The sequence below is a fragment of the Saimiri boliviensis genome, chromosome 14 (assembly GCF_048565385.1).
Source record: "Saimiri boliviensis isolate mSaiBol1 chromosome 14, mSaiBol1.pri, whole genome shotgun sequence".
In the NCBI taxonomy this organism is placed as follows: Eukaryota; Metazoa; Chordata; class Mammalia; order Primates; family Cebidae; genus Saimiri; species Saimiri boliviensis.
Window position 1 is genome coordinate 20,869,750 of NC_133462.1, and position 20,254 is coordinate 20,890,003.

The following is a 20,254-nucleotide window of genomic DNA, read 5'->3' on the forward strand; positions in this document are numbered from 1 at the left end:
TGGGTTCAGGCAATTCTCCTGCCTCAGCCTCCTGAGTAGCTGGGATTACAGGCACACGCCACCATGCCCAGCTAATTTTTTTTGTATTTTTAGTAGAGACGGGGTTTCACCATGTTGACCAGGATGGTCTCGATCTCTTGACCTTGTGATCCACCCGCCTCGGCCTCCCAAAGTGCTGGGATTACAGGCTTGAGCCACCGCGCCCGGCGAAAATAAAATTTTAATGACAAGTTGCAATATATCATCATTGCTAAAACTATTTTAACAGGCTATTGAAGTATAAACTGATGTATGATACACTGCACAAATTTAAATTACACAATTTTGATCTTTGATATTGACTTATGTATACATCCATGAAATCACCACCGCAATCAAGCTACCCAACATCAGCCCCAAAAGTCTCTTCCTGCCCTTCTCCATATTCCCCATGCTCCCTACTACATTAAAATTATATTATAATTTTCTAAAATATAAAAATAGCCGGGCGCTGTGGCTGACACCTGTAATCTCAGCTCTTAGGGAGGCAGAGGCAAGAGGATAGCTTAAGCCCAGAAGTTCAAGACCTGCCTGGGCAATATAGCGAGACCCCGTTCTCCACAAAAAGGAAAAAAAACAAAAAGACAAAAAATAATAATAATAAAATATAAAAATAAATAAATACCTGGTTGATCTTGCTAGGAGCAAAAAGCATCACAAGTAAAATTACCGCAGTATGTTTTCTTTCAGGAATTACACCAGACCGGCAAGGAGGATTCAGAAACATAAATACACTCTGCACTTCCGGCATAACTAGGCGGTATCTGAAAGGTCAAAGGAGGAAGAGCTACCAACACAGGAAAAGTCAAGGGAGTCCAGGAGGAAGCCAAGAAGGAGTGCCCGTGGTTCTGCTCTTAGAATAAGCCTGCAAGGCACAAGAGACTCATTGGGATGGGAAAACCAGGAGTCACCTGTTTGGGTTACAGAGTGAGAGATACAGGCTGGCCACTGGAGCCTTCTTGGAACTGGCTGCCTTGATGTCTGAGGCCAGGGAGGCCGTGCTGGAGGAGGCATCAACACACAGGAAGCTGTCTGCCTGCCAGGGAGGAGGCGGGACTGAGCTGCTGCACTGTTAAGTGGCTTTCCTGCGCTGTTCTCGGCTAGCTGGGGCAAAGGAAGTTTAAGCAATTCGCACGTACACATATTCCTCTCAATTACCAACGTTCCTGGAAACCAGGGATGCTTCCTGCTAGGCAGAAACAAAAGCCTCCCCCTGCTCCACACAAATGTCTTCAATGACTTGGTGTAGCAGGAGCGGCCACGGGAAATGGGTTCTCTCGAACACCGAATAAAGGAGGGAAGAGCTTATTCAGCCCGGAGACCAGACGGTAAGTTGTCGAAAGACCAGCTCATTTAACAAAGGAAGGTTCTGCCTTTATATAGGCTTATACTTTACAAGTTACACGTGGAAGAATCTTAGGTTTATAGCTTTAGGAATCACATATGAAAGGGTTCCGGTTTACAGTTTCAGGACTCACATGTGAAAAGGTCTCTGTTTACAGTTTCAGGAATCACATATGAAAGGGTTCTGGTTTACAGTTTTTGGACTCACATGTGAAAAGGTTTCTGGTTTGATCTTGTTTTAAGTAAAAATAGTGTCTTCCAGAGAGTTTCCCCAAGACCAAGCATGTTATTTTCAGGAAGGAGATTCAGGAAGCGCCAGCTGGCCTGCTCTCTCTTTTATTGAGCTGCACAGTGGATGACAGAGGAGGAGGGAATCCCAGATGCCTGGGTCTCCTTCCTCATCCTCCCTTTGAGACCCTCAGCATTTTATAATATCAGTGAGAGGTCTCACTTTGATTCTCACTTTCCAGATTTTCCCAAGAAACTGATGTTTCGGCCGGGCGCAGTGGCTCAAGCCTGTAATCCCAGCACTTTGGGAGGCCGAGGCGGGTGGATCACAAGGTCAAGAGATCGAGACCATCCTGGTCAACATGGTGAAACCCCGTCTCTACTAAAAATACAAAAAAAATAAGCCGGGCGTGGTGGCTCAAGCCTGTAATCCCAGCACTTTGGGAGGCCGAGGTGGGTGGATCACGAGGTCAAGAGATCGAGACCATCCTGGTCAACATGGTGAAACCCCGTCTCTACTAAAAATACAAAAAATTAGCTGGGCATGGTGGCGCGTGCCTGTAATCCCAGCTACTCAGGAGGCTGAGGCAGGAGAATTGCTTGAACCCAGGAGACGGAGGTTGCGGTGAGCCGAGATCGCGCCATTGCACTCCAGCCTGGGTAACAAGAGCGAAACTCCGTCTCAAAAAAAAAAAAAAAAAAAAAAAAAAATAGCTGGGCATGGTGGTGGGTGCCTGTAATCCCAGCTACTCAGGAGGCTGAGGCAGGAGAATTGCCTGAACCCAGGAGGCGCCGGTTGCGGTGAGCCGAGATCACGCCATTGCACTCCAGCCTGGGTAACAAGAGCGAAACTCCATCTCAAAAAAAAAAAAAAAAAAAAAAAAAGAAACTGATGTTTCATATAATATACTTGTGATGTCATTTTTTGGCTAACTACAGTAGTGATGAAGCCCTTAATTATCTGAAGGAACAGGGAGAGTAGACAAGGGAGCAGTAAACAAACACCTATTATTATGATAACACTTACAATGAGGGTTTTGAATCCTCCCAATGGATGGGAACCAACCTCCGAATAAGAACTCAGCGTTAAATCCGTGCCACACCCGTACAGGTACGTGTGCCAGTTTGGTCATGTCTCGCACAATATCCTCCACTGCTTGCCCCTGGTCATCTATGTGCAGAGAGCAGTTGGTTAGATTGAATTTTCCACAGACTTCTTCAGCTGCTAGCAAATAATCTAGGTAGGGCCAGCCAGTTCTGATCAATCAAGTTTCTCATTTGAGTTTCTTGTCGGGCCAAGAGGGACAGAGCTTTGCCTGTTTCATTAGTGACTATTTCTAAAACAGCTTGCAGCCAGATGATCCAGTTGAGCATGTAAATAGGGGTCTGGTGTTCCCATGAGCTATCCTCCGCCCATGTGGCCGGCCCATAATGCTCAATAATTCTCTCCAGTGGCCACTTATTATTTGTCCAATCTTCTATTTTTAGGTTTCTTTTCTCTCGCACGGAGTAGACTGAATACATTAACAGCCCACCTGTCTTAACAGATAATAGGAAGAAAGAGGGCTTAATGATGCCTATGACACAGCTACCTGTCCACCTCATGGATTACACACCTTATATTGAGTACCATTATATAAACAGGTTCCCTTACTGTGTCCCTGTACATTTATAAGAACTGCAGGACAAAAGAATGGCAGTACCTTTTACGCCCTACCTGCTGTATATACTGAGGGCATTCTTTAAAATTAATGTTCCTACTGTACAAGTCCAAATATTAAGAACAAGTCCCACGATGAATCTCCTCATGCTTCAGCCATACATGGGCCAGCCAGCTTCCAGGATGTGGCTGGAGCAAGGCTTGTTGTCCGTTTTTTTTGTTTGTTTGTTTTGAGACGGAGTTTCGCTCTTGTTACCCAGGCTGGAGTGCAATGGCGCAATCTCGGCTCACCGCAACCTCCGCCTCCTGGGTTCAGGCAATTCTCCTGCCTCAGCCTCCTGAGTAGCTGGGATTACAGGCACGTGCCACCATGCCCAGCTAATGTTTTGTATTTTTAGTAGAGACGGGGTTTCACCATGTTGACCAGGATGGTCTCGATCTCTTGACCTCATGATCCACCCGCCTCGGCCTCCCAAAGTGCTGGGATTAGAGGCTTGAGCCACCGCCCCTGGCCTTTTTTTTTTGAGACGGAGTTTCGCTCTTGTTACCCAGGCTGGAGTGCAATGGCACGATCTCAGCTCACCGCAACCTCCGCCTCCTGGGATCAGGCAATTCTCCTGCCTCAGCCTCCTGAGTAGCTGGGATTACAGGCACGCGCCACCATGCCCAGCTAATTTTTTGTATTTTTAGTAGAGACGGGGTTTCGCCATGTTGACCAGGATGGTCTCGATCTCTCGACCTCATGATCCACCCGCCTCGGCCTCCCAAAGTGATGGGATTACAGGCTTGAGCCACCGCGCCCGGCCGCCCAGCTAATTTTTTAAAAATTTTTTAGTAGAAACGGGGTTTCACCATGTTGACCAGGATGGTCTCGATCTTTTGACCTCGTGATCCATCCACCTCAGCCTCCCAAAGTGCTGGAATTACAGGGTTGAGCCACCGCGCCTGGTGGCTTGTTGTCCTTTTTAAGGTGATTCTGCAGTCCTGGCCTTGGTCTAAGTCCCAGCTGTTGCTGGTTTTGACACGGCTGTGGTGGATTCGGGCTGGGATTCCCTCTACCTTCACAGCTGTGGGATTGGTCAGGATCAGGTCTGAGGTCCTTTCCAGTGTGGCTTTAGAGGGACTGTACTCTGTCTTTTATCCACATGTGATTACCTAGTGAGAAAAGGTGAACTGGAGAGAAAAAGGCTTACAGGACATTTGTTATTTACTCAGGTAGAAGTATCCTAAGCGATTCTCCCTAGGGCTGGTAACTAGCATCCTAACTCAATCTCCCCCCACTCCCGAGGAGTTTCTAGGCAAGCCCAGGGCAGGGGAGGGGGCCTATGGTGTAAGACTTCATAGGGGAATATCCTGTTTTTCCTAAAGGGGGTGCCTCTAAATTTGAATAACACCAAGGGAAGTGCCTGCACCCACTTTAATCTTGTTTCCTGACACACTTTCCCTAAGCTGTTTTTGATGGTCTGTTTCATTCTTTCCACTTTTCCGGAACTCTGAGGTCAGCAGGCAGCGTGCAGTTTCCAGGTGATACCCATGGCCGTTGCTGTTTTCTGGACTAAATTCGCCACAAATGCTGGTCATTTGTCTGATCCGATGTGCAGTGGCAGTCCAAACCTAGGGATAAGATCTCAAAGCAGCACACCGGTCACTTTATGGGCCTTTGGAGGCCTCTCCCCACCCAGAGTATGTGCACACCAGGACCAACAAATACTTATGTCCCCCACACTTGGGCATTTCAGTAAAGTCTACCTGGAGATCTTTAAACGGAGCTGCTCCATAAGCTTGAATGCCAGGGAGAATAGTTGGGACCCCGCCTCACATTGTGTGGCCATCATGTAATGCATGCGTCGCTGTGCCACAGTTTTAGTCAAGGCTGAAAAGTGTGAGTGTAAAAGTACCACCCAGCATCTTTTCAAGTGACTCTTGACCTAAATGAGTGGTCTCATGTACGGCTTGCACGTAGCAGGCCCTGTATTTGGCAGGCTTACCAACGAGGTCTCTTGGTATTCATTGGAGTCACCGCTGTGTGGGCTGCTTTGATATTTAAATTATTCCCAGAGTTGAGGCTAGAATCTTTAATTGCCTTTTTTTTTTTTCCCCGACAGCCTGAAAAGGCTGTGTTAAATCAGCTAGCCCCAAAGCCAGGGCTGACCGAAGTTTCACTTTTAGCTTCTGCCCCATTCAAAGGATGTCTTGTCTTCTTCCCTCCCCATTTTGTCACTTTGTGTAAGGGTTCGGCCAGTACTGCGCAGTTTGGAAATCCACAGTTTCCAAAACCCACCACTCGCAGGAGCTCTCTCGCCAGCTTTTACTCTCAGGTTCTGTTACTTTGCAAGCGGCCTGCTTTTTCTCTGCTTCTAGGCTGTGTTCCCCCTTCTGGATGGTGAGCCTCAGATACTGCGTTTGCTTTTTGGCAAATCCGGGCTTTCCTTTTAGACACTTTATACCCACAGTCCTCCAGGTGCTGAAGTAAGGCATTTGTTTGCGCACCCAACTGCCGTGGGGTGTCCCAATAGAAGGTTATCAGCATATGAGGGCAGCAGACAAGCAAGAAACTTCTAGGGGGCAGTCACAGGCTGATGCCTCCCCAGCGATGATGAGAGAGTTTCTGAGCCCCTGGGAAGCTGGGTCAAGGTGTATTGAGTGGTTACACCTGCTTCTGGGTTTCTCCCATTGAAATGGAAATAGTTTTTGACCCTCCAAGGCCAGTCCAATGCTAAGGAAGTATTCTTTAAGTCCAATTAAGTGAACCAACTATCCTCTGCTGGCAATAATCCCAGCTGCGCGTATGAGTTGGGTGCAAAGCCACTCAAGCCCTGAACGGGCCTGGGCCATAATGCCTGTCTTCTGCTTTTGGCTAGGAAGTCTCCACCCTCCTTCCCAAGGGACTATGAGAGCCTGGATAACCCCTGACAGAGGCAGTTTTAGCTGCAGGGAGTTCAGGGAGTTTTTTTTTGTTTTTTTTTGTTTTTTTTTTTTTTGAATGGGATAGTGGCCCTTGATTTGCACAACAGGTTTTGCCAGAGAAGGGGGGCAGGGAAATTTATTAAGTACAAGAAAGTCTGTTCTCTTAATACCTTAACAGATTTAACAACACTGGCTTTGTTTTTTTCGATTGGGGGTTACAGGGCTGTCGTCCGGACCATGGGCTCTTTGGGGGCATATGAGCCCAGCCCCTCTCTCTTTTAGTCCAGTGACTGTTCCATTAGATTGAACAGAGCCCCTCATGCTTATTTGGATCCTCGTGCTTAGGATCGTCCTGTTCCTCAGTTAACTGTGGACATTTTTTCTTCCAGTGTCCTATTTCTCAACAAAATGCACACTGATTTCATTGCAGGCGCCGGCAGGCAGACTGTGGGGCTTTCCAGGAACCTCCCTTTTCCTGCCCTCTTGGGGGCGCTCCTTTAATAGTGGCAGCTATCAAGACGCCATTTCACCGAGCCTGAAGTTCCTCTTCCCTACCATTTTCCCTCTGGCTTACCGCCTCTCGGTTTACAAACACCTAGTTAGCTATTTCCAATAACTGTGAAGCATTCATGCCTACAAATCCTGCCTGTTTCTGCAATTTTCTTTCTTTCTTTTTTTTTTTTTGAGATGGAGTTTTGCTCTTGTTACCCAGGCTGGAGTGCAATGGCGCGATCTCGGCTCACCGCAACCTCCGCCTCCTGGGTTCAGGCAATTCTCCTGCCTCAGCCTCCTGAGTAGCTGGGATTACAGGCACGAGCCACCATGCCCAGCTAATTTTTTGTATTTTTAATAGAGACGGGGTTTCACCATGTCGACCAGGATGGTCTCGATCTCTCGACCTCGTGATCCACCCGCCTCAGCCTCCCAAAGTGCTGGGATTACAGGCTTGAGCCACCGCGCCCGGCCTGCAATTTTCATCTAATGTCTTCTGCACACTGATTGACTAATGCCATATTTATCATACGCTGATTTTCCGGGCTCTCAGGACTAAAAAGAGTGTACATACGGTAAGCTTCACACAGTCTTTCATAAAATTGGGTAGGGCTTTCCTCTTTTCCTTGAAGAACCTCAGAGACTTTATTAATGTTTGTAACTCTCTGGGCCCCTTTTCTCAATCCTTCCAGCAAGGTTTCTCTGTACCGGATTAGCCTTTGCATGCCCTCTGAGGTATTTGGATCCCACTGGGGGTCAGTTCCCAGTAACTGGACCCTGACATACTCTTGGGGGTTCTGGTAATCTGCAGGAACATGCTCCTCCAGCCAATTGGAAGTGGCTTGGAGTATTCGCCACCTTTCGTCCGTGTTAAAAAGATGCATAAGTAGCTGATGGCAGTCAGCCCAAATGGGGTTCTGAGTCTGAATAATAGTTTGCAGTAGATCAACGAGAGCTTGAGGTTTCTTGGTATAAGACGGGTTATTTTTCCAATTGATGAGATCAGCCGAGGTGAACGGCAGGTACGTGAAAACATGACTTTCTACCATGCGGCTGTCCTTGTCCATTCCCGGGTACCTCTGCTCTCTTAAAGGCATCTGCACCCCCGCCTTGGGTCGCAGACGTGCTGCCAGAGGGGGAGTTCCCTCCAGGAAGGGGGCAGCAATGGGCGGAGTTTTTCCACACTCTCTTTTATCTGCTCTGGAGGATTTAGGCGTGTGCAGCTCTAGTGGGTATTCGGAGGCTTCTGGCCCAGGGGCAGGGAGTCCTTGAGGAGGAGGAGGAGGAGGCATTATTGGAACAAACTCTTCTGCCTCTCGGTCAACCAAAACCTTGGGAGTCCACTTCTCTCGGTGGCGAGGCGGATGATGGTTTCTAGCAGTTCATCCCTTGGCTACTGAAACAGTCGCTGCCTGCTCTCTTAGCCACTTCGGAGGGTTTAACACTAACTGCAACCACTAGTCTATGTGTGGAAATTGATCGAGGTGTTCTAGCTCACCGTATATAACCTCATGCCTTACTTTGAAGACAAGGGACCTGCCTAGGGTCCCCTCTGGGGGCCAACCTACCCTAAATGCTGGCCAATCTTACCTACATAAAACCCTTAATTTCTCTGGTGTCATAGTTACTTTATAATTCCCACTAAATCCCTTCTTGAAATTTTTCAGCTTGGTTTCTAAAGGGGTGGAATGGCTATGGGAGTGACCCATATTAACACTTCAGAGAATTCCCACAGTTAGGAGAGTGTTAGTTCACTCACGGCAGTTCTGGTTCCTGCCTAGCAAGACACAGCGCAGCACGGAGCACTCTGATTTACATTCACTTCAATCCTTTCACAATGCCCAGAGGCTTCTTCACTCAGCCTTATGTGGCTGTCTCTAATTCTTATAAACTGCTCGATGCATGAGGCCCTTCCTAATGGGCCCGATACCTTTCACAACAGATGCGTCCAGTCGGACACATCTACCGACACACATCCAATCTCTCTCCTTCCAATTCAAAACCATAAGCAAAAAGCTTCCAAGGTTAGTTACAGAGAGAGCTACCTTCAAAAGGGCTGATCTGGCACCATGGGTGATCAGGCCACGCTTCCACCCCAAATAGGGTGGGCTACTTTCCCGGGTTCAATCTTATGCAATTCAGTGGTCCGGACTTCCCCAAATACTCGTTCCTCCTCGGTGTTCAGCCACTGGGTGGATCTGCACTGCAGGGCCTCCCTGCTCCACTCTGGCGAGGCTTTTCCACTGGGCAAATACTTGCCCGGGAGCGCTCTCAGGATTCGTCACCCCAGAGCAGGAGTCCCCCTGCAGGGATGCTCCACAGGGCTAGGCAAACCACCTAAGAGACTTTTTCATGGCTGGGCATGGTGGCTCATGCCTGTAATCCAAGCACTTTGGAGGCCAAGGCGGGTGGATCACCAGAGGTCAGGAGTTGAAGACCAGCCTGACCAACCTGGTGAAACCCCGTCTTTAAAAAAAAAAAAAGAGAGAGAGAGAGAAACTTTTTCCTGCCGTCTGCTATCTGAGACTCACTTCCCGGCCAACGCACCAAAAATGTAGCAGGAGGAGCCGCAGGAAATGGATCTCTTGAACACCAAATAAAGGAGGGAAGAGTTTATTCGACCGGGAGACCAGGTGGTAATTTGTCAAAAGCCCAGCTCATTTAACAAAGGAAGGTTCTGCCTTTATATAGGCTTACACTTTAGATGTTACATGTGGAAGAATCTTAGGTTTATAGCTTTAGGAATCACATATGAAAGGGTTCCGGTTTACAGTTTCAGGACTCACATGTGAAAAGGTCTCTGTTTACAGCTTCAGGAATCACATATGAAAGGGTTCTGGTTTACAGTTTTAGGACTCACATGTGAAAAGGTTTCTGGTTTGATCTTGTTTTAAGTAAAAATAGTGTCTTCCAGAGAGTTTTCCCAAGACCCAGTGTGTTATTTTCGGGAAGGAGATTCAGGAGGTGCCAGCTGGCCTGCTCTCTCTTCTATTGAGCTGCACAGTGGATGACAGAGGGGGAGGGAATCCCAGATGCCTGGGTCTCCTTCCTCATTGGGACAGGAAGAGTTCTCACATTTGCAGGTCAAAGGTAGCTAAAAGAGAAATGTGTAACTGGTAGATTTAGGGGTAGGAACCGCTGATGTCTGCAACTTACTTTAGACACATAAAAAAGTCATATAGAAGCCGGGCGCGGTGGCTCACGCCTGTAATCCCAGCACTTTGGGAGGCCGAGGTGGGTGGATCACGAGGTCAAGAGATCGAGACCATCCTGGTCAACATAGTGAAACCCCGTCTCTACTAAAAATACAAAAAATTAGCTGGGCATGGTGGCGTGCTCCTGTAATCCCAGCTACTCAGGAGGCTGAGGCAGGAGAATTGCCTGAACCCAGGAGGCAGAGGTTGTAGTGAGCCGAGATTGCGCCATTGCACTCCAGCCTGGGTAACAAGAGCGAAACTCCGTCTCAAAAAAAGAAAAAAAAAAGTCATATAGAGCGAATACAGTAAAATGTTAAAGGCATAGGTAGTATGTATACAGATATTTGTGTATAATTCTTTTGACTTTTCTGTTTGAAAGTTTCGCTAAAAAGATAGAGGAAAGGATATACAAAGAAATTGAACAAATTTATCAAAAGAAAAAAGGATAAAAGCAACATTTTAAAAAATTCAGAGGCCAGGCAAAGTGGCTCACACCTGTAATCCCAGCACTTTGGGAGGCCAAGGCAGGCAGACCAGGAGTTCGAGACCAGCCTGGCCAACATGGTGTAACCCCATCTCTACTAAAAATACAAAAATTAGCCAGGTTTGGTGGTGCATGCCTGTAATCCAAGCTACTCATGATGCTGAGGCACAATAAGCTCTTGAATCCAGGAGGTAGAGGTTGCAGTGAGCCAAGGTCACTGCACTCCAGCCAGGGTGACAGAGCAAGACTCTGTCTCAAAAAAAAAAAATCTGATGAAGAATATGCCACTGAAAAATGCTGGTAGGCTAGGAAGCCCAACGAATCCAAAGATAAATAAATAGAATAAAATAGATTTAAAAAAGAACAAAATAAATAAAATTAAACATTAATTCAATTCACTTTTTTTTTTTTTTTTTTTTTTAGATAGAGTCTTGCTCTGTCACCAGGCACCAGGCTGGAGTACAGTGGTGCGATCTCGGCTCACTGCAACTTCTGCTTCCCAGGTTCAAGCAATTCTCCAGCCTCAGCCTCCTGAGTAGCTGGGACTACAGGTGCACACCACCACACCCAGCTAATTTTTGTATTTTCAGTATAGATGGGGTTTCACCATGTAGGCCGGGATGGTCTCGATCTCTTGACCTTGTGATCTGCCTGCCTCAGCCTCCCAAAGTGCTGGGATTACAGGCATGAGCCACTGTGCCTGGCCTCAATTCACTTTTTAAAAGAATGATTTAAAAAGCATGTCGAAAAACCACAGAATACCAAAGACAATGAGATAATCTTAAAAGTGGCTGGAAATAGGGCTGGGCACAGTGGCTCATGCCTGTAATCCCAGCACTTTGGGAGGCTGAGGAGGGCGAGTCATCAGGTTAGGAGTTCAAGACCAGCCTGACCAATACGGTGAAACCCCGTCTCTACTAAAAATACAAAAACTAAGGCTGGGCGCGGTGGCTCAAGCCTGTAATCCCAGCACTTTGGGAGGCCGAGGTGGGTGGATCACGAGGTCGAGAGATCGAGACCATCCCGGTCAACATGGTGAAACCCCGTCTCTACAAAAAATACAAGAAATTAGCTGGGCATGGTGGCACGTGCCTGTAATCCCAGCTACTCAGGAGGCTGAGGCAGGAGAATTGCTTGAACCCAGGAGGCAGAGGTTGCGGTGAGCCGAGATCACGCCATTGCACTCCAGGCTGGGTAACAAGAACGAAAACTCCGTCTCAAAAAAAAAAAAAAATACAAAAACTAGGCAGGTGTGGTGGTGCTCACCTGTAGTCCCAGCTATTCAGGAGGCTGAGACAGGAGAATTGCTTGAACCTGGGAAGCGGAGGTTGCAGTCAACCGAGATCATGCCACTGCGCTCCAGCCTGAGCAACAGAGCGAAACTCCATCTCAAAAAAAAAAAAAAAAAAAAAAAGCAAGTGATGGGAAATAAAGAATGGATGACACATATGAAAACAATATTAGACTTTCACTGATTTCTCGATAGCAAACACGGGAACAAGAAGATGATGGAAGAATACCTTTGATGTGCTGGGAGAAAATGAACACAAATCCACAGCTGCAGTCCCAACAGTCTTTCAAGGATGAAGATGAACTAAGTACACCTTCAGAGAAAAACTGAAATATTGTTACAAACATATCCCCCTAAAGGAAATTCTTAAAAAGTTAAATCAGAAGAGGCTGGGTGCAGTGGCTCACGCCTGTAATCCCAGCACTTTGGGAGGCCGAGGCGGGTGGATCACGAGGTCAAGAGATCGAGACCATCCTGATCAACATGGTGAAACCCCGTCTCTACTAAAAATACAGAACATTAGCTGGGCATGGTGGCGCGTGCCTGTAATCACAGCTACTCAGGAGGCTGAGGCAGGAGAATTGCCTGAACCCAGGAGGCGGAGGTTGTGGTGAGCCGAGATCATGCCATTGCACTCCAGCCTGGGTAACAAGAGTGAAACTCTGTCTCAAAAAAAAAAAAAAAAAAAAAAAGTTAGATCAGAAGAGGCTGGTCGCGGTGGCTCACGCCTGTAATCCCAGCACCTTGGGAGGCTGAGGCAGGTGGATCACGAGGTCAAGAGATCGAGACCATCCTGGTCAACATGGTGAAACCCCGTCTCTACTAAAAATACAAAAAATTAGCTGGGCATGGTGGCGTGTGCCTGTAATCCCAGCTACTCAGGAGGCTGAGGCAGGAGAATTGCCTGAACCCAGTAGGTGGAGGTTGCAGTGAACTGAGACCATGCCATTACACTCCAGCCTGGGTAACAAGAGCAAAACTCCATCTCAAAAAAAAAAAAAAAAAAGATCAGAAGAAAGAAAAGCAATACCAGGGCCGGGCGCAGTGGCTCACCCCTGTAATCCCAGCACTTTGGGAGTTTGGGAGGCCGAGGCGGGTGGATCACGAGGTCAAGAGATCAAGACCATCCTTGTCAACATGGTGAAACCCCATCTCTACTGAAAATACAAAAAATTAGCTTGGCATGGTGGTGCGTGCCTGTAATCCCAGCTACTCAGGAGGCTGAGGCAGGAGAATTGCTTGAACCCAGGAGGCGGAGGTTGCAGTGAGCTGAGACCGTGCCGTTACACTCCAGCCTGGGTAACAAGAGCAAAACTCCATCTCAAAAAAAAAAAAAGTTAGATCGGAAGAAAGAAAAGCAATACCAGAGGGAAAATAGGAACTGCAAGATAACAGGCAATGAAAATAATAACTGTGTGGGTAAATCTAAATGGACAGTGATTGCTTTAGTCCATTTTTTGTTACTGTAATGAAATACTACAGACTGGGTAATTTGTAGTGAACAGAAATTTATTCGGCTCATGGTTCTGGATGCTGGGAAGTCCAATGTCGAGGGGGTGGCAACTGGTTGGCTTCTGGTGAGGGGCTAGTGCTGCATCCTAACATGATGGAGAAGCAGAAGAGAAACAGGTATGTGTCAAGGGAGAAAACGTAAGGAAGCCTCACTTTATAGCAGCCTGCTCTTGCAATAACCAAGCCAGTCCCAAAAGAGTGAGAACTCACTGCCTCTGGAATTAACCCCATCTCAAGAGAATAGCATCAGTCTCTCTTAATGATCAAATCTCCTCTTAAAAGTCCCATCTCGGCCGGGCGCGGTGGCTCAAGCCTGTAATCCCAGCACTTTGGGAGGCCGAGGCGGGTGGATCACAAGGTCAAGAGATCGAGACCATCTTGATCAACATGGTGAAACCCCGTCTCTACTAAAAAATACAAAAAAAAAATAGCTGGGCATGGTGGTGCGTGCCTGTAATCCCAGCTACTCAGGAGGCTGAGGCAGGAGAATTGCCTGAACCCAGGAGGCGGAGGTTGCAGTGAGCCGAGATCGCGCCATTGCACTCCAGCCTGGGTAACAAGAGCAAAACTCCGTCTAAAAAAAAAAAAAAAAAAAAAAAAAGTCCCATCTCCCAACACCACTGAATTGGAGACCAACACGTGAATTCGGGGAGACACACTTAAACCATAGCAGTGACTGTATAAAACAACGTATTTTGGGGTATCAGGTTAAAAAAAAACGGATAGGCTGGTCTGATGGTAGTGGGTTATCAGAACTTACTAACATTAGTGTCACTGAAGTTGTTATACAACCCCATCGCTAAATTTGACGGTTTTTAAAAAAAAGTGTGATAGAACTAAAGTACACGATAATAGTGGCCTAAAATTCAAGATGGACAATTGGAAAGAAAGTGTCCTAAAGTGTTTGTGTTGATCAAGGAGAATAAAGATACTGATAAGACCTCCTGGGCTCAAGTGATCCTCCCGCCTCTGCCTCCCAAAGTGCTGAGATTACAGGTATGAGCCACTGCGTCCAGCCTGATACAGTTTTGTGGATACAAATTTTTAATAAACGTTTGTTACCTCATTTGGATGTGATCCAAGATGAGCTGAAGGAAGGGGCTTGGGCCTTGAGGAAGTGGGAAAGTTTAAAGACTCTGGAGGCCATGTGAAGGGAAAGATTTGGGCTCTTACAGCCTCTTCCTTTCCTTGAACCCCAACTTACTTAGTCAGAATACTCTTTATAAACATCATCATGAAAGTTTCTTCCCTTATAATCTGAGAATGGAAAAGCCGAGTTTCCATTTCCTTCATGGTGGGATGCAGTCTATGAAGCTCTCCAGCCTGTGACCCCTCTCTGAGCCTTCCTATTGCCAATCAAATGCCCACTGGGGGTAGCCTCTTCCTTTATCATCACCTGCCCCTCATGAGGTCTGAAGTACAGATCTAGAGTCAATACAGAAGGCCTACTGCACTTCGGATGGCAGACGCTAATTCTTGGCCCAAAGAGCAGAAGGGGCTGAACTGGGACATTGGCCCCTTGGCCACAGCACCACCCTGGACTAGCCCAGCAGACTCTGGGCGCCATCTCTCAGGGAAGAAAGTGGAGGAGGATGGGAGGACAGCAGTGAGGAGAAGGGCAGGGGCAGCTGGCCAGTGCAGGGTGGGCCTGTGGTATGGAGCCTCAGAATGTCCTGATGAAGCAATGTTATAGGACCAACAGGCTCACATGCCCACTGTGCAGTGACAGGTCATTTCACTGAGACAACAGGGTTTGCAGCAGAGAAAGAGTGTCATGATCAAAGGGCGCCAAGCAAGGATATGGGAGGAAACCCTCAAATCCATCTCCCCAAGGAGTTCTGGGCTGGCAATTTTTTTTTTTTTTTTTTTTTTTTTTTTTTTTTTTTTGAGACGGAGTTTCCCTCTTGTTACCCAGGCTGGAGTGCAATGGCGTGATCTCGGCTCACCGCAACCTCCGCCTCCTGGGTTCAGGCAATTCTCCTGCCTCAGCCTCCTGAGTAGCTGAGATTACAGGCACGTGCCACCATGCCCAGCTAATTTTTTGTATTTTTGGTAGAGACGGGGTTTCACCATGTTGACCAGGATGGTCTCGATCTCTTGACCTCATGATCCACCCGCCTCGGCCTCCCAAAGTGCTGGGATTACAGGCTTGAGCCACCGTGCCCAGCTGGGCTGGCAATTTTAAGGGGATCATGAAAGGATGAGGGGCTGGAGGATTGGGGTTGTCGATTGGTTGGGGTCAGGGTATGAAATCAGGGTGTGGAAAATGCATTCTTTGGTGAGTCAGCTCCTATGGGTTCCTTCAGACCAAGTGGCATCAGTGGTTTCATCAGTATACAGAACCTGAAAGAATATCTCAAATGGAAAACTTAACATTTCTTTCTTTCTTTTTTTTTTTTTTTTTTTTTTTTTGAAATGGAGTCTCGCTCTTGTTGCCCAGGCTAGAGTGCAGTGGCGTGATCTCAACTCACTGCAACCTCTGCCTCCTGGGTTCAAGTGATTCTCCTGCCTCAGCCTCCAGAGTAGCTGGGGTTACAGGTGCCCACCACTACACCAAGCTAATTTTTGTAAAGTAGAGATGGGGTTTCACATGTTGGCCAGGCTGGTCTCAATCTCGTGACCAGGAGATCCACCCGCCTTGGCCTCCAAAAGTGCTGGGATTACTGATGTGAGCCACCGTGCCTGGCCAAAACTTAACATTTCATAATGTTCAAGTTCTTACCTCTAGAGCAGTTAAGGGGAGCTATCGTCTTGAAACAGATCTGTGTGATGACAACAGGCACCAAACCACTTCGAGGAAGGTCAGGTCAGAGAGCAGGATGACCTCGTGATGAAGGCTGAGTGTGTTGCAAGCTTGGTCCCTTTTCATTTCTCCCCCTCCCTTCTTCCCTGATTAATTTAATAAAGTGAATATGGACGGTTTCAGCAGAAACACTGGTGGTGGAGGAAGGGCGTGTCATTCACATCCTTCCTGCAACTCATTTGCCTCAGGGAGGAGCACTGCCTGGGGACAACAGAGGGAAAAGGGATTCTGACCCCGGAGGAGTGAGGACAGTTTATAGAAAAAAAGGCAGGGAGCAGGGGAGGACTTTACTGAAAGTCAGTATCTAAAGGCTCACTGAATTCTTCAAAGAGCATTTCATCACTTCTTCCTTTTTTTTTTTTTTTTTTTTTTTTTGAGACGGAGTTTCGCTCTTGTTACCCAGGCTGGAGTGCAATGGCGTGATCTCGGCTCACCGCAACCTCCGCCTCCTGGGTTCAGGCAATTCTCCTGCCTCAGCCTCCTGAGTAGCTGGGATTACAGGCATGTGCCACCATGCCCAGCTAATTTTTTGTATTTTTAGTAGAGACGGGGTTTCACCTTGTTGACCAAGATGGTCTAGATCTCTTGACCTCGTGATCTACCCGCCTCAGCCTCCCAAAGTGTTGGGATTACAAGTGTGAGCCACAGCGCCCGGCCCCTTTTTCTTTTCTTTCCTTTTTTTTTTTTTTTTTTTTTTTTTTTTTTGGTACAGAGTCTGACTCTGTAGCCCAGACTGGAGTGCAGTGGCACAATCTCAGCTCACTGCAACCTCCACCTCCCAGGTTCAAGGAATTCTCCTGCCTTAGCTTCCCGAGTAGCTGGGATTACAGGCATGCACCACCATGCCCAGCTAATTTTTGTACTTTTAGTAGAGACAGAGTTTCACCATTTGGCCAGGCTGGTCTCAAACTCCTGACCTCAACTGATCCATCCACCTTGGGCTCTCAAAGTGCTGAGATTGCAGGGGTGAGCCACCCCACCCTGCCACATTTCAGAATTTCATTTGAGCAGAGAATACATCCTGAAGAGGAGCAGGAAATGGGAAGAAGATGCAGTAAAGTTGACCACCATTTGAGAAGGTAAAAGCCACTCTCCGTGGTGCTGACAGTATTTCTTTGTGCACCATCGTTCACAGCTCTTGGTCCAGAGGTTATAACCACGCCCACCAAACCACCTGCAGACTGGCTCTGGATTAATTTCTTGCACCTGCTTCCTCCCTAGTTCACATTTAACTTTGCAAATCCCCTTCATCCATATTCATTCATTCCACAAATATTTGTCCACGGTGCTAGAGATACAATGGGAAATAAGTTTCTTGCATTGAAGAAGCTTCTAATGTGATGAAATCATTTTGCTAGCACATATTGAGAATTTACAACTGGTGAATCTAACTTCAAAAATGAAAAAGCAGCCGGGCGCGGTGGCTCAAGCCTGTAATCCCAGCACTTTGGGAGGCCGAGGCGGGTGGATCGCGAGGTCAAGAGATCGAGACCATCCTGTTCAACATGGTGAAACCCCGTCTCTACTAAAAATACAAAAAAGTAGCTGGGCATGGTGGCACATGCCTGTAATCTGAGCTACTCAGGAGGCTGAGGCAGGAGAATTGCCTGAACCCAGGAGGCGGAGGTTGCGGTGAGCCGAGATCGCGCCATTGCACTCCAGCCTGGGTAACAAGAGCGAAACTCCGTCTCAAAAAAAAAAAAAAAAAAAAAAAAAAAAAAAAAAAAAAAAAGAAAAAGCAGGTACATCAGTGGACTTTTATTTGGTAGGAGATTAACAGAGAATTCCAGAATGACGAAACAAACCCACAATTTTGGGGAGGAGAACAAAAAGAAAGAATGAAGACAAAATCCTCTAGAAATGCTCGTAACAGTGAGGAAAGAGAGGTCAGAGGCTGGGTATTGCTACATCCTGGAAAGAACATGTAGGAAATTAGGAAACTTTTTTTTTTTTTTTTTTTTTGAGTTGGAGTTTCGCTCTTGTTACCCAGGCTGGAGTGCAATGGCGTGATCTCGGCTCACCGCAACCTCCGCCTCCTGGGTTCAGGCAATTCTCCTGCCTCAGCCTCCTGAGTAGCTGGGATTACAGGCACGTGCCACCATGCCAAGCTAACTTTTTTTTTGTAGTTTTAGTAGAGACGGGGTTTCACCATATTGACCAGGATGGTCTCGATCTCTTGACTTCGTGATCCACCCGCCTCGGCCTCCCAAAGTGCTGGGATTACAGGCTTGAGCCACCGCGCCCGGCCGGAAATTAGGAAATTTAAGAAGGTGATTTCTTGTTCTAACTCTGCCTGACTCATGCCAATTTCAGCATATCTATTTATGCCTCTGTCCCTCAGTTTTCCTCATCTGTACAGCTAACCTACTCTAATGCAGATGGGTGTTGCAAAAATGCAACAGTGCACCTAAGAGTGCATTGGGAACCAAGAAGTTTTTTGTTTGTTTTTGGGTTTTTTTTTGGTTTTTGAGATGGAGTTTCACTCTTGTTGCCCAGGCTGGAGTGCAGTGGTGCGATCTCGGCTCACTGCAGCCTCCACCTCCCAGGTTCAAGCGATTCTCCTGCCTCAGCCTCCCAAATAGCTGGGACTACAGGCACAGGCCACCACACCCAGCTAATTTTTGTATTTTTAGTAGAAACAGGGTTTCTCCATGTTTACCCAGGCTGGTTTTGAACTCCTAACCTCATGATACATGTGCTTTGACCTCCCAAAGTGCTGGGATTATAGGCATGAGCCACCATGCCCGACCTGAAGTTCTATATAAATAGAAAAGAATAAATACTTTTTTTTTTTTTTGAGACAGAGTTTCACTCTTGTTACCCAGGCTGGAGTGCAATGGCGCGATCTCGGCTCACCACAACCTCCGCCTCCTGGGTTCAGGCAATTCTCCTGCCTCAGCCTCCTGAGTATCTGGGATTACAGGCACGCGCCACCATGCCCAGCTAATGTTTTGTATTTTTAGTAGAGACGGGGTTTCACCATGTTGATCAGGATGGTCTCGATTTCTTGACCTCGTGATCCACCCGCCTCGGCCTCCCAAAGTGCTGGGATTACAGGCTTCAGCCACTGCGCCCGGCCAAGAATAAATACTTTTTAGAGTCCCTCTTAACATTGCTGATCTATATCTTCCAGGCACCTTCTTTCCTGGAGCACAGCTCACCAATTCCACCATCTGCTGGTTTCTTCGTAAATCACATAAGCAGTTGTGAACGGGGCTCCATGGAGGGGAGACCCGACTCATTTACTTCTCTCAGGGGACCCACAATGGAGTTAGAAAGGCGAGACCAACAAACACTTACAGGAAACTGCCATGAGCCCCATCACTGAGCATGGGGTGGGGTGGGCGAACTAGAATTTGCAATCTGAGCAGCTGGTGTTTGACTTGAATCTTTGAAGCACCTGGAAGATCACACGTCCTTGCTGTTCCATGTTTGCCCTGACCGCACCATTATCTGAAGGCCCCTGAGGCCTGAGGTCTTGCATTCCAGGAGACCCTTGAGGGTTGGGGCTTTACGTGTTTCTTTTTTTTTTTTTTTTTTTTTGAGACGGAGTTTCTCTCTTGTTACCCAGGCTGGAGTGCAATGGCGCAATCTCGGCTCACCGAAACCTCCACCTCCCGGGTTCAGGCAATTCTCCTGCCTCAGCCTCCTGAGTAGCTGGAATTACAGGCACTTGCCACCATGCCTAGCTAATTTTTTTGTGTTTTTAGTAGAGACGGAGTTTCACTATGTTGACCAGGATGGTCTCGATCTCTTGACTTCATGATCCACCCGCCTCGGCCTCCCAAAGTGCTGGGATTACAGGCTTGAGCCACCGCGCCCGGCACGTGTTTCTTTATGTGTTTCACACACAGGTGGCGTGGAGCTGTTCCATAGCACAGTTCCATTCATACACAAGTTTCTTACAGTGTGCAATGACCCAGACTTGCAGCTTTCTCAACCTTACCTGCACAGTAGAATCCCAGAATCCCCAGGGAAGCTTTTAACAATCCAGGTGGCAGGCTGCACCCCAGACCATCGCAATCAAAACCTCTGGGGGTGGTCCCTTGCATCAGAGATGTTAAAAGTTCCTCTGGGCGGGGCGCAGTGGCTCACGCCTGTAATCCCAGCATTTTGGGAGGTGGAGGCGGGCAGATCACCTGATGTCAGGAGTTCGAGACCAGCCTGGTCAACATGGTAAAACGCCGTCTCTACAAAAATACAAAAATTAGCCGGATGTGGTGGCGGGAGTCTGTAATCCCAGTTACTCGGGAGGCTGAGGCAGAGAATTGCTTGAACCCGAGAGGCAGAGGTTGCA

The 20,254-nt window shown here is 47.5% G+C and overlaps 1 protein-coding gene and 1 long non-coding RNA gene across 4 annotated transcripts in view; one reads left to right on the plus strand and one right to left on the minus strand.

Annotated features, from left to right (window-relative positions):
* GRAMD1A (GRAM domain containing 1A) overlaps nucleotides 1-789 on the minus strand; it is a 41,549-nt gene extending 40,760 nt beyond the window's left edge. Inside the window, exon 1 of one of the 3 annotated variants that reach the window (XM_074386557.1) lies at nucleotides 665-785. The gene's annotated coding sequence lies outside the window, so the exon portion shown is untranslated. Of the gene's footprint in view, nucleotides 1-664 lie in introns of all 3 variants that reach the window. The other 2 variants (XM_074386558.1, XM_074386559.1) reach the window with 2 other exon arrangements.
* LOC141581288 (uncharacterized) lies at nucleotides 680-12,665 on the plus strand. The gene is made up of 2 exons (XR_012513874.1): nucleotides 680-1,367; nucleotides 11,838-12,665. It is a non-coding gene; the product is annotated as an uncharacterized LOC141581288 (long non-coding RNA).
* The last annotated feature ends 7,589 nt before the right edge of the window (nucleotides 12,666-20,254 follow it).